Source organism: Prionailurus bengalensis, chromosome A1, assembly GCF_016509475.1.
Source record: "Prionailurus bengalensis isolate Pbe53 chromosome A1, Fcat_Pben_1.1_paternal_pri, whole genome shotgun sequence".
Classification (NCBI taxonomy): Eukaryota; Metazoa; Chordata; class Mammalia; order Carnivora; family Felidae; genus Prionailurus; species Prionailurus bengalensis.
In genome coordinates, this window is record NC_057343.1 from 149,670,139 (window position 1) to 149,683,601 (window position 13,463).

A 13,463-nucleotide genomic window follows, 5' to 3' on the forward strand; every position below is an offset into this window, starting at 1 on the left:
CCTAAGTTTAAGTCAGAAGTTTAACTGATGGAGCCACCCAGGTGTCCCCAGAGCACCTACTTACTGGACATGTCTCCTGAGGCAAGGAAAACAAAAGCAAAAATAAACTACTGGGATTTCATCAAGATAAAAAGCTTCTGCACAGCAAAGGAAGCAATAAATAAAACTAAAAGGCAGCCTGTGGAATGGGAGAAGATATTTGCAAATGACATATCCAATAAAGGGTTAGACCCAAAACCTATAATGAACTTATCAAACTCAACACCCCCCCCCCAAAATAATCCAGTGGAGAAATGGTGAGAAGACATGAATAGACCCTTTTCCAAAGAAGATATCCAGATGGCTAACAGACACACGAAAAGATACTCAACATTACTCATTATCAGGGAAATACAGATCAAAACCACAATGAGAGGGGCAACTGGGTGGCTCAGTCAGTTAAGCATCTGACTTTGGCTCAGGTCATGATCTATTGGTTTGTGAGTTTGAGCCTCATGTCGGACTCTGTGCTGATATCTCGGAGCCTGGAGCCTGCTTCGGATTCTGTGTCTCCCTATCTTTCTGCTCCTCCCCCGTTCACGCTCTCTCTGTCTCTCAAAAATAAATAAACATTAAAAAAAATTAAAACCACAATGAGATATAAATTTTCACCTGTAAGAATGGCTAAAATTAACAACACAAGAAACAATAGGTGTTGGTGAGGATGTGGAGAAAAGGGAACTCTTTAGCACTGCTGGGAGGGAATGCAAACTGGTGTAGCCACCTTGGAAAACAGTATGGAGATTCCACAAAAAGTTAAAAATAGAACTGCCCTAGACCAGCAATTCCTCTACTAGGTATTTACCCAAAAGATACAAAAATACAGATTGAAAGGGGCACATGCATCCCAATGTTTATAGCAGCACTATCAACAATAGCTAAATTTTTTATGGAAAAAGCCCATATGTCTATCAGCTCATGAATGGATAAAGAAGATGTTACACACGTGCACGCGCGCGCACACACACACACACACACACGCACGCACACACACACAGGAATATTATTCAGCCAGCAAAAAGAATGGCATCATGTCATTTGCAACAACATGGATGGAACTAGAGTGTATTATGCTAAGTGAAATAAGTCAGACAGAGAGAAACTAATACCATATTATTTCACTCATGTATGGAATTTAAGAAACAAATCAGAAGAACATTTTTTGGGGGGGAAGAAAAATGAGAGAGGAAAACAAACTATAAGGGACTCAAAGATTGAGAACAAACAGGGTTGCTGGAGGGGAGATGGGTGAAGTGATGGGCAAAATAGATGATGGGTATTAAGGAAGTTACTTGCTGTGAAAAGTGCTGGGTGTTATATGTAAGTGAAGAATCATTGTTGAATTCTACTTCTGAAACCAATATTGTGCTGTATGTTAACTATATGAAATTTAAATAAAAATTTAAGGGGTATCTGGGTGGCTCATTCGGTTAAGCATCCCACTTCGGCTCAGGTCATGATCTCTTGGCTCATGAGTTTGAGCTCCATGTTGAGCTCTGTGCTGACAGCTCAGAGCCTGAAGCCTGCTTTGGATTCTGTGTCTCCCTCTTTCTCTGCCCCTTCCCCACTCACACTCTGTCTCTCTCAGTCTCAAAAATAAATAAACAATAAAAAAATTTTAAATAAAAATTGTCTGTAAAGAAAAAAAAATATTCCCTAAAAAGTTGGAAAAAAAATCCTTAATATAAGTATAGAAATTCATAGAGTGGTTTAGAGGGGAAAATTATAGTTGACACTTAGTAAATATAAATTAATAAATGTTAGACTAAAATTTAATTCCAGAAATAAAAGCAAACTGATTTTATGTTTATTTGTCAAGGAAAACATACAAGTAATTTAATTTTTTAAATTTTTTAATGTTTATTTTTGAGAGAGAGAGAGAGAGAGAGAGAAAGAGAGTGCGTTCAAGCATGGGAGGGTCAGAGAGAGAGGGAGACACAGAATCTGAAGCAGGCTCCAGGCTCTGAGCTGTCAGGACAGAGCCCAATGCAGGGCTTTAACTCATGAACCATGAGATCATGACCTAAGCCGAAGTCAATGTGCTTAACCGACTGAGCCACCCAGGTGCCCCGAAAATACACAATTTAAAAATTAGCTTGTGTAATAATTGATATAATATGCAAGAAGAAATATTTCTCCTTAATAATAACAGATAGTATATGTTGAACATTTACTTTATGGTTTATACTACATTTTTTTTCTAATTAATATATGTAGAGATGTTCAGTAATTAGTCCAAGGTCCCCAGTAGTAAATAGAGCCAGGATGTGGACCCTAGGCAGTCTGGCTCACATTTCATGTCCACAAACACTGGGTTAAATTCTTCAGTACACTGGATGTCTTTCTGATAACAAGAACCATATTGTCGTATGAAGACAATCCTAATGGCAGACACTTGCAGAGGTTCTTAAAAGTGTTCTTCATATGTAATTAAAATTCCTGTTTGTGGACATAAAATCTACTTTAGACAGCTTTTGATTTCTTAGCTTTGTTTTTTTCATTGCACTTGAATCAAAACACCGTTGCATTTTCTACAGGTGCCCTGCACATTTAGCCATACGTAAGGCTTGTGTGTGAGAGTTGGATTTACACACATATAATTGAGTTTGTTTTGTCAAACCCATCAGGTAAGGAGATTATCTGCCAATTTGTTTCACTGGATCCAGGCTATTTCCCTACTATTTGTGTTTGAGGAAAAGTTAACTGGTTTCAACACCTAGTTAGAATAATTAGAAAGCCAAGTGAAATTTCTGAAAATCATGTGATATCTTGAATGTCTTAAAACTGGTTTAGAATAGCCTACCTCTAATATGTCTGAATGACAAAAAAGAAAAAAAGAGCAAGCAGGAGATAAAAAATGAAAGGAGATAAAGAGGTAAAAGATAGGAGAAGACGACTGTATAAGAGATTCACATACAGACTTGAACAGATATAGTTAGGCCTAGTAAATTTTTATTATTACCAAGTTGATTCTAAGAATAAATACTGAAAATCAAATGACTTTGGTATTCATTGTTTACTTAAAAACACCTACTCTTGGGAATAATGGAAACCAGACATTAGACACAAAAGACAAGTAAGGCATCTTTCAAAAGATCTTTTTTTTTCTTTCAAACTGAATTCTCATGGAATAACACATTATACTAAAGACATGGAACCTATTATGTACGAGGAATTGTTCTAAGTAATTTGAATATGTCATCTCCTTCTATCCTTGCATTTAAAGGTCAATTGATGATAAGAATGCTGAGGCTGATAATTTAAGCAATTTGCCCAATTTGGAATTCAACTACAAACATTACAGACAGAATTCAAGCTTGGTTTTACCTGATTTCAAACACTAACCTTTTCTCACCTCTCTATGCTGTCTCTCAAATAGCAGACTTAATAATGCCAGAATATTCCAACTAGAAGGAGATGCATATGATAATTATAAAGGAGTTTACAGAACTGATCCAGAAATCAAATAAATACCTCTGTTTCCTTCAAGAAGTAAAATGCACATTCTAGGGGCACCTGGGTGTCTCAGCCCGTGAAGCATCAGACTCTGGTTTGCTTTGTTTTTGGCTCAGGTCATGATCTCAAGAGATCAAGCCCTGCATGAGGCTCCATGCCGACAGAGAGAAACTTGCTTGAGAGTATTACTCTCCTCTTTCTGTGCCCCTCCCTTGTTCTCTCTCTCTCTGTCTCTATCTCAAACATAAATAAATAAACTTCAGGAAAAAAAGAAGTAAAATGACATTCTGCAATTCTAGTTAATTTTAACCCACAGTTAGGATGTTCTAAATGTTATACTACATTGCAGAGGGAAAAAGAGGAAATAAAAGATTTAAAAAAAGGAAATTATAGAATTTTACAACTTCCAAAATAGTATGAACCATTTTATTTTCAGAATCAAATATGATTTTACATTTACACAATGGAGAAGTTTCACCAATTTTATGTGTGTATATGTGTGTGTGTGTGTGTGTGTGTGTGTGTGTGTGTGTAGATACATATATTTTTTGTCTGTCAGTGTGGATTTGTTTCTGATCTATTAATGTTGCTGCAGCAAATTTGGCTATACTTTAAAAAAGTAAAGACCAAAGAAAAAGTATTATTTCATCACATAACTGCATCATTAAAAGAATAAATACTACAAGATAAGAAAATTTACTAAGTATTAAATATTTCTGTAATATCAAATAGACATTCAGGAACCACCACTCCCTAACCCCACGCCACCCCTTTGTGACTGTTTTGTTGTTTGGTTTTGCTTTGTTTTCCTTCTTGCTCTGTGGGCTATTTATGATTCAAGCCCCAAAGCAGAAGTTACTGAGTTAACACTAACCTTTCTTCTTTTGTAAATGCCTTCACCTCTTGAGGAGATTTTTTTTAAGAGAGACAGAAGGCACAAGTGAGGGGCAGAGAGAGAGAGAGAGAAAGAGAGAGAGAGAGAGAGAGAGAGAGAGAGAGAGAGAGAAGTGGGGCTCACCTGAAACAGGGCTCGTGCTTACCCATATGGGGGTTAAGTGATTGAGCCACCCCAGCCCCTCTCTCCAGTCTTTCAAGCTGTTCTGTTTGTCTTTGCTACCCTGTACTTTAAGTATGATATGCCTAATCACTGATTTTTGGGTACTTACCTGCTTTTGCCTGTTGTTCAGTATCCATTGCTTATTTTGGAAAATTCTCAGGCATTATTGCTTCAAATATTTCTTCTCTTCATTTCTCTCTCTCCTTCTGGTGTTATTATGCATGTTATACCTTTTGGGATTGTTCCACAGTTCTTGGCTATCCCATTCCATATTTTTCATTCTTTTTTTGTTTTTGCATTTCATTTTTAGAGGTTTCAGGCTAATTGATAATTTCCTTGGCAGTATCCAAACTACTGATGAGCCCATCAAAATAATTCTTAATTTCTGCTGCAGTGCTTTTGATTTCAAGCATCTCTTTTGATCCTTTATTAGAATTTTCATCTCTCTTACATTATCCATCTGTTCTTCCATATTGTCCACTTTTTCCTTTAGAGCCCTTCCTACATTAATCATAGTTGTTTGAAATTCCCTGTATGACAATTCCAACATTTCTGCCATATCTGTCTCGTTCTGATACTTGCTTTGTCTATTAAAATGGTGAGTTTTTTTTGTCTTTGTCTTCAAACTGTGTGTTTTTGTATAAAACTTGGAATTTTTTGTACAAAGCTAGACATTATGTATTAAGTAAAAGGAACTGAGGTAGATAGGCCTTTGTGTGAGATTAATGTTTATCTGGCTAGGGGGCAAGGCTGTATTTACTGTTGTCTGTAGCTATGTCAGAGACAAAATTCCCTCTGGTGTCCTTGGTTTTGTCTCCTCTGTTGTTTCCGAGTGTCTCTACAGACTTCTTAAAGAAGGCTGTGACATATTTTCAGTTCTTTCAGTTGTATTCTGCTGTTATTATACAGGAGCTCTACTGATGTGGTAGTAAGTTGTGGGAGGAGGAGAAGCATTCTATAGTCCTTTTAGGCCTAAGAGTAGGCCTGTATACATATGAACTCATCAGTGCTTCTCAGGTTTTGTTTGTTTATTTCCCCACAAGATAGAAAAGCAGATATTCCCCTTATCCAACATGGAAGGCTAGAACAAGCTGGATTTGGTTGTTTCTGCTCCCTCGGGTCACTCAGTCTCTCATAACACCCCAGTAGGTTAGGCATTGGTAAAATAGTTTTTCTTGAGGGCAGATCTTGTTAAGAAGAATAGGATGCTCCACCATATCTCAAAATGGGGCTACTTTCCTGGGCTGCCTTGGTGGCTCAGTCAGTTAAGCATCTGACTTCAGCTCAGGTCATGATCTCATAGTTCGTGGGTTCGAGCCCCACTTCTGGCTCTGTGCGACAGCACAGAGCCTGCTTCAGATCCTCTGTCTCCCTCTCTCTCTCTGCCTCTGCCCCACTCATGCTTTGTCTCTCTCTCAAAAATAAATGAATATATTTTTTAATGGCTACTTTTCCCTTCCTTCTGTCAGAAACACAAGAAGATTTTTCTCCAGTTATTACTGAGAAATTGGCAGGGCTCCTAGATGTAAAACTCACAAAAATTTGAGGAGTGCTCCTTAAGACTAAGCATCCTCGAGTTTTTAACACCAAACCAGTCTACCCTGAGCCTCTGGCAATTTATCAATTATAGTTTTCCTGCCCTGTTATGTTCCCATGGAGGTTTCTGTTTGGGGTCTTCTGTTCCAGGAAGTTAGGATTCTTTGTATGCTCCTGTCTCTCCAGTTTGGGGGTAGCAAAGTGCCCGGTTACAATAACTGTAGAGTGGATCTAAGAATTTGCTGATTTTCAATTTGTTCACTTTTTTTCCTGTTGTGAGAATAGGAATGATGATTTCCAACTTCCTTACATGTCTGACTGGAAACTAGAAGTCTGAAAGTATTTTTTTTCAATTATGTTTGTTTGTTAAAAAAAAAACTGTTTTATATATATCACTCACTAGACTACAAGAATGATAGAATGTATGACCAAATCTACCATTTGCATTGTTTTCTCCAAAGTGCTCAACAAGTTTCTTTTAAGAAAGTTAGTTTAATCCTGGAAGATTTTTCAGTTTATATTTGTTATATATCCCTTTGCATTTGATGAAATAAATTAAGTACAGATATTATCATTGAACTAATTTGATTCAAGAATCCTTCCAGTTAGTGACTGAAAAAATACATTAATTTTCAAATATTTTCTCTGAACAAATAGCCAGTTGGTAGAAAAACTGCCTGGAGAATATAAAGTCTGTGAATAAAAAAGCCTTGAATAAAATACCATCATTTTTTCTAATAAAAGAGGGGGACTGTTTAAAGAACTAGATGTGACATTAAGGTGACTTCCCACATTAGAGACTAGCTTAAAAGAATGGAACATGGGGGGGGGGGCACCATTTCTCTGAAGTTTACAGACAGCAGCATTTTAAATATTCTCTCACAATTTCATTATATAATCTTCAACTAGCTGAATGAGGGCCAGGCTAATCAATTCGATATGAAATCTTTGCCCATGACAGCTGCTGAAGGAACTCATCAGGTTCTTGTTCACAATATACTTCTGCTTCATTAATTGTAAACCTGTTTTTGATTCTGCTGCCCATGACTGTCTCCAGAGGATCACTGAAATGACAAGCTTCCACAATCAGCTCATCAGAATGTTACAGCTGCTTTTCAAGGAAATTGAAAGCCATGAATCCATCAGTCATAGGGAAATATGCTAATCTCTATTGTTTTGTGTGTCTAAGGAGAAAGAACCAAGAAACTGAGTCTATCATATCATCATGTCATGTAAAATATTTTTTTCTTACTATGTATGCACTTAAAAACTACAAGAAAAGTAGAATAATCTGTAACAATTGTAATTCAGAAAGACATATATAAAATGAGCCAACACACTTTGATGGGACAAAATCTATTATATGAGCAGGGCTTATAAAACAACATCAACAACAACAAACCTCACTATACCTTTTATTTTATTTTAGAAAATATTTATGGAAATGTCTTTTAATCTCACTTCCAATATATCTTACAAACACTTCAGATAGGTTAAAATTTTCAATTTTAAGTATTAATAAAGTTATATTTTACTGAATGTTTCCAAGTTTTATATTCTTAAATAACTGAGCCAGTCAAAACTTCTAGTGTTACTGAAACCTCAATTCTGTTAAATAGATGTGAGTAAAGCATTTTTTTCTACAAAAATATGGGATTATATGCCTGAGTAATATTTATGATTTTAAATAAACTAGTCACCTTATACACAGGATTCTCTCCCCTCAAAATGTTTTAAACCTGAATATCTGCTCTATGAAGCACTGTATTAATTACCCCAATATTTAAAATTCATGTTTCATAAATTTTAATTTTATATTTAGGCTGGCTGAAAAATATATTTCAATTATATTGCCAAATACTCTCAATTCAGAATGAGTTGTGCTGAGGAGCCTGGGTGGCTCAGGCTATGATCTCAGGATTGGGAACTTGAGCCTCATGTCTGGCTTTACACTGAGCATGCAGCCAGCTTAAGATACAGTATTCGCTCTCCTTCTCCCTCTGCCCCACCCCAACTCATGTTCTCCCCACTCTCTGTCTCAAAAAAAAAAATGAGTTGTGCTGGAAAAGTTTTCAAGTTGGATGTTAATTAAGAAATTGGAGGAGGGGCGCCTGGGTGGCTCAGTCGGTTAAGCGGCCGACTTTGGCTCAGGTCATGATCTCGCGGTCCCTGAGTTCAAGCCCCACGTCGGGCTCTGTGCTGACGGCTCAGAGCCTGGAGCCTGTTTTGAATTCTGTGTCTCCCTCTCTCTCTGACCCTTCCCCATTCATGCTCGCTCTCTCTCTCTCTGTCTCAAAAATAAATAAACATTAAAAAAAATTAAAAAAAAAAAAAAAGAAAGAAATTGGAGGAGTGCATGGGTAGCTCATTCACTTGCACATCAGACTACTGGTTTCAGCTCAGGTCACAATTTCACGGTTTGTGACCTCGAGCCCGGCATAGGGCTTCCAGCTGACAGCACAGAGCTTGCTGAGGATTCTTTCTCTCTCCCTCTCCCCCACCTCCATCTCTCTAAATAAAACACAAACAAATAAACAAACAAACAAAAAGAAATCCCAACAAAATTTCCCTTCAAGGTAATGCCATAAAAGTTATGTCGTAATGTTGTAAAAAGTCTACCATAAAAGGTAGGCTCTGACATCAACAAATGTAATCCAAATGTTTAGGTTTTAAGTATAACACCTAAATGTTATTTTCATAGCACCTCTTTTTGAGAGCAATATGCTATAACTATCGATGTCTAACAGATCTCTTTTACTATATAGCAAGAATAGGGTATGTGAATAAAAAAACCTTTCCAGACTTAGGAGATCAGGGAGAAGGTTCCAAACTACAGCTGAGAGAGCAGGGCTTTTCAGGACAGATTATGGGAAACTGTAATTAATCCTCACCCTATAAGGATTCTACATGGACAATAAGAGGAATTTTTTGGTGGGGAAGGAGGTCTTAACATGAACTGGGGCTGAGTTAAGACAGGAGAAGGCTCTGACATGCTAGGGGTGACAGTGCAAAGGAAAGCCTTGCTGAGGCCCACTGTGACATATGTTTGGTGCCTATACCTCTCTTGGTTTACTTCTTCCAGCTCTAACGGCCAAGGCAGAAAAAGGGAAAAACTGACAGAATGTATAACTCTTACTGGATCCCTGGGTGTTGCTTCTCTGTTTGTTGCTCATGTATGATTTTATATTCAACACTAAATTAAAATTAGCTTAAGGTAAACAATGAGTTTTCCTATGCCATATCACCCAAAAACTTTGTTTCTGATGTTCATTTAAATATGAAAATATCTTTTCCCTGATGATATGAAACAGCTACCATATTTTTTCCTAATCAACTGATAACTTATGATTTTTTAGACTAATAAACTTAAGTGATTTGTTTTTATTATGCAAATTTAACGAAGAACTACATGCAAGACAAAGATTTTTTTTTCAGTAAATAACATCAAATATATTTAAAGTCACAGTAATGAAACAGAGATACTGAGATTATTAATGTCAGGGTATTTGTTCATGGCCACATATAAAATCAGGATTCAAGCCAAGAGATTCAGATACTGAGTCCAGGCTATTAATTAATACATTTCATTGACTCTGAGCTCCAATTTCAATCACACCTTTTCCCCCTTTCTTTTTCTTACCTTCTTTATTCCTGCCAGCCTCTTTCATTAATTCAATATTTACTAAAGATCTATATCTGCCATGTTATACTACAAAAAGTTTCACTGTGCTTCTCTCATCAAAGGGATATTACTGTAATTTTCTGTTATAAGCATAGTTTTAGAAAGATAATTCTAGTAAATCAGTAAATCAAGATATTGGTGGTGGTGTACATTATTTATTTCTGCAATTGTTCTGAAATTCAATGGTTTAAAACAAAACATATATTTTCTAACAGAACTCCTGTGGGTAAGATATCTGAGAATGGCTTAGATGAATGGTTCTGGCTCACTACCTTTCAGTAGGTTGCAGTAAAAATGTCTCCTAGGGCTCCAGTCATCATTAAGCTTGACTGGTATTAGAAGATCTTCTTTCAAAGCAAGTCAGTGCTTATTGTTGACAAGAGGCCCCGGTACCTTACCCTGTTGAATTTTATAAGGCCACCAGATATCCTCACAGCATGGCAGCTGCCTTAACCCAAAGTAATCTAGGAGAGGACAAAGCCCAACATACCTTCAGAAGTCAAACACTGCCATTTCCACAATAATGTTCTGGTAAGGCAGATCATCCTAGTTCAGTGTAGGAGGGAGCTATACCATGCTGTGAATAATTTGGAATCATTGTGAAGGCTGGCTACCAATGATAACTTCAATTCTTTTAGTGAAATATTAAAATATAGATAGATAGATAGATAGATAGATAGATAGATAGATAATAAGTCTAAACTAATGAATTAGAAGATCTAATAGAATGAAAGAAATGGCTATTACAGAAATATTTCATTGATGGAATCAGAAAACTGAAGGATATTTTGGTTGGGGAGAATATTTGTCAAGCCGTAATGGAAAGGAAGATTGTGAATATTGCAAATTTTTAGTCTGGGATCCTGAAGAAAATATACACAAACACACATACACTTACATGCATACATACATACACACACACACACACACACACACACTCCCAAAACAAAACAAACACAAAAAAACCTCTGCTAATATTTGATATAAGAAGAAAGTATTCTAAGAAAGTGAATAATTATAAGTTTATCATTTATTTATTGTTATTCAACAAATTTTTATGTATGGCATATTATGTTGAGGAAAATTGGGCTACCCAGTGGAGACATAGAATTGAACAAAACAAAACAAAACAAAACAAAACAAAACAAAAAGCAGTCATTGCCTTCATGGAGCTCAAATGCTAGTAAGAAATGTAGTGATCACATCATTTATTCTGTATAATCTACTATTTTAGGGGAAAAAACCTACCCATGATTCAGTATCTTCTTTCAGGAACAGCCTAATCTTTGTTTAATTTTATAGCAGAACTGTCAAAAGTGTTGTGTATAGTTACTTTATTCATTTTCTAACCTATAATTTTCTTCAATTTGTTTTAGTCAAATTTCTGTCTCCATCTATACCTGACTGAAAATGCTCTTGTCAAGTGGACAATGGCTTTCTTGTTGGCAAAGCCAACGGTCTTACTCCACTTCTCAGCAACAGGGACACACTTCTGAAAACACTTCTGTCTTACTTTCTATCACACTACATCTCTCTGATGCTTACTTATTCTACTTCACTGGTTGCTTTTTTTCAATCCCTTTATCTGGTTATTTCTCCTCAGCTTGACCTTCAAATGGTAAATCACTCAAGGCCTTATATAATCTAGTCCTTTTTTGTTCTCCCAAACAGCCTCACACCAGAATTTCAATATTATTTATTATTCCTAAAAATATCATTAGTGAAAATACTTCCCTATTATCTACATTTGTATATGTAATGTCTTACTTGTTTTGCTCACATGAATTTTTGATAATTATCTTACATGCCAATGAAATCAAAAGAGACTCAATTATTATCATTCCCACCTCCATCCAACCTATTTTCCCCCAGTCTTCCCCAATTCAATATATGATACCATTATATATTGACTTCTAAGATTATACTCATAATTGTTGGTACCATTCACAAGCCAATCTGATACATTAGAAAGTCTAATCAATACTTCAAGAAAATATCCTAAACCTATCATTTATCTCCATCTTCTCTCGACCACCTTAATCAAAGCTATATAACTAAATAACTACCCACTGATTTCTCTGTTTCCACTTTTACTCACTTACAAAACAATATCACTCATCAGCTAAAAACACTCCCATGGCTTCCAACCCTTGTTCAAATAATAGTCAAATTCATTACCAAGATCGACAGATCCTGTATGATTTAACCCCTGCCTTCCTGTCTAATCTCATCCCTTATCTAGCTCTTCTTACTGCTTTGGCTCAGAAACTGTCTTACTCCATTTCTCAGCCTTCCCCTGCCCTTTTACTAGGTCAAACTTTCCTCAAATTTAGATCCATAGCACTTATTTCCTAGATATGTGCATGGCGTGACTCATGGTAATTCAGCTTTTATGTCAAATGTCCCCTCTCTAGAAAGGGCCTCCCTAAGTCAACCGACCTAAAATATACATTTGTTTCCCCATTCACTTTCAATCATGCATTATGTTTATTTACTTTATAACATTTATCACTATGGAAACACTTATGTGTTTTCACTGTTATTTATTTCATTATTTTTTACACAATCTGAACCAGATGTATGCTTCATGAGGGCACTGCTTTTTCTGGTTTCTTCACATCATTTAGCTGTATCTAGCACATCACAGAAGTTCAGTGGATGTGCATTGAATGACTGAAATGTTATTTTGTAAGTTTCCTCTTCAACATTATTATAATATTTTTAGAATCTGAGGCTAGATCTTTTGCCTTTGTATCTGACTTTTCAAAAAATGCAAAGTCAAGCATTTTAGACACCTAATATTAGTAATAAAATAGATTTTAACATTAGTCTAATAAATCAGTTACTTTTAAGAATTAAGTCCTAACATCACATATTAATCAATAATTTGCATTTCACTAGTAAGACATAATATAGAATTTATGTAACTCAATAGACAGCATAATGAATGAGTAGGTTCTCGGCTTTGGAATCAGAAAGGCCTGCATTTTAAAAATAATTATCAGTTTCTCTGACTGTATGACTTTAAATTTTTCCTTAGTATTTCAAATATCCGGTTTATTTGGCTATAAAGTGGGAAATAATTACAGTTTTCTAACTCCTACATTTATGCTATATTTAAAGAGATAATGCACATAAAGTACATGGCAATGTGGCTAACAGCACACTCAGAAAATAAATGTTATGATTATTACTAATATTTTGAAGCCTCTAAAATTTAATTTCTCAACAATCCATGATGTAGGAAAACTCTTTTACTTATCATTGTTAATTCTAAAATTAAATGTGTTTAAGTTTCACCAACTAAATTGACTATGGGATCTTTTACAAGAACTGTTGGATGAAAACTGGTATATGAATAACTAAAGGCAATATCCTTTACAAAAATTGAGGACATGGAAGAAGAGTTGCAATTCTTCAGAATGTTTTTTTGAGGATAGAATGACAAATTATTCACACCCATCATAATGAATAAATTCAAAGTCCCTAAACCTCAGAGCTCTCATTTGGAAAATGAGAGTAAAAATAGTCCCTACCTTATTCAGCTAAATTTAAGATTATAAAATATAACCAAACTAAACTATTTAGTACAGTACTACATAGGTTAATCATTTATTAAATTTAAATATTTTTTATTATTATTAACATAATAGTTTAACAGTTAAGCATTGAACAATATGCCTATTCTTATAT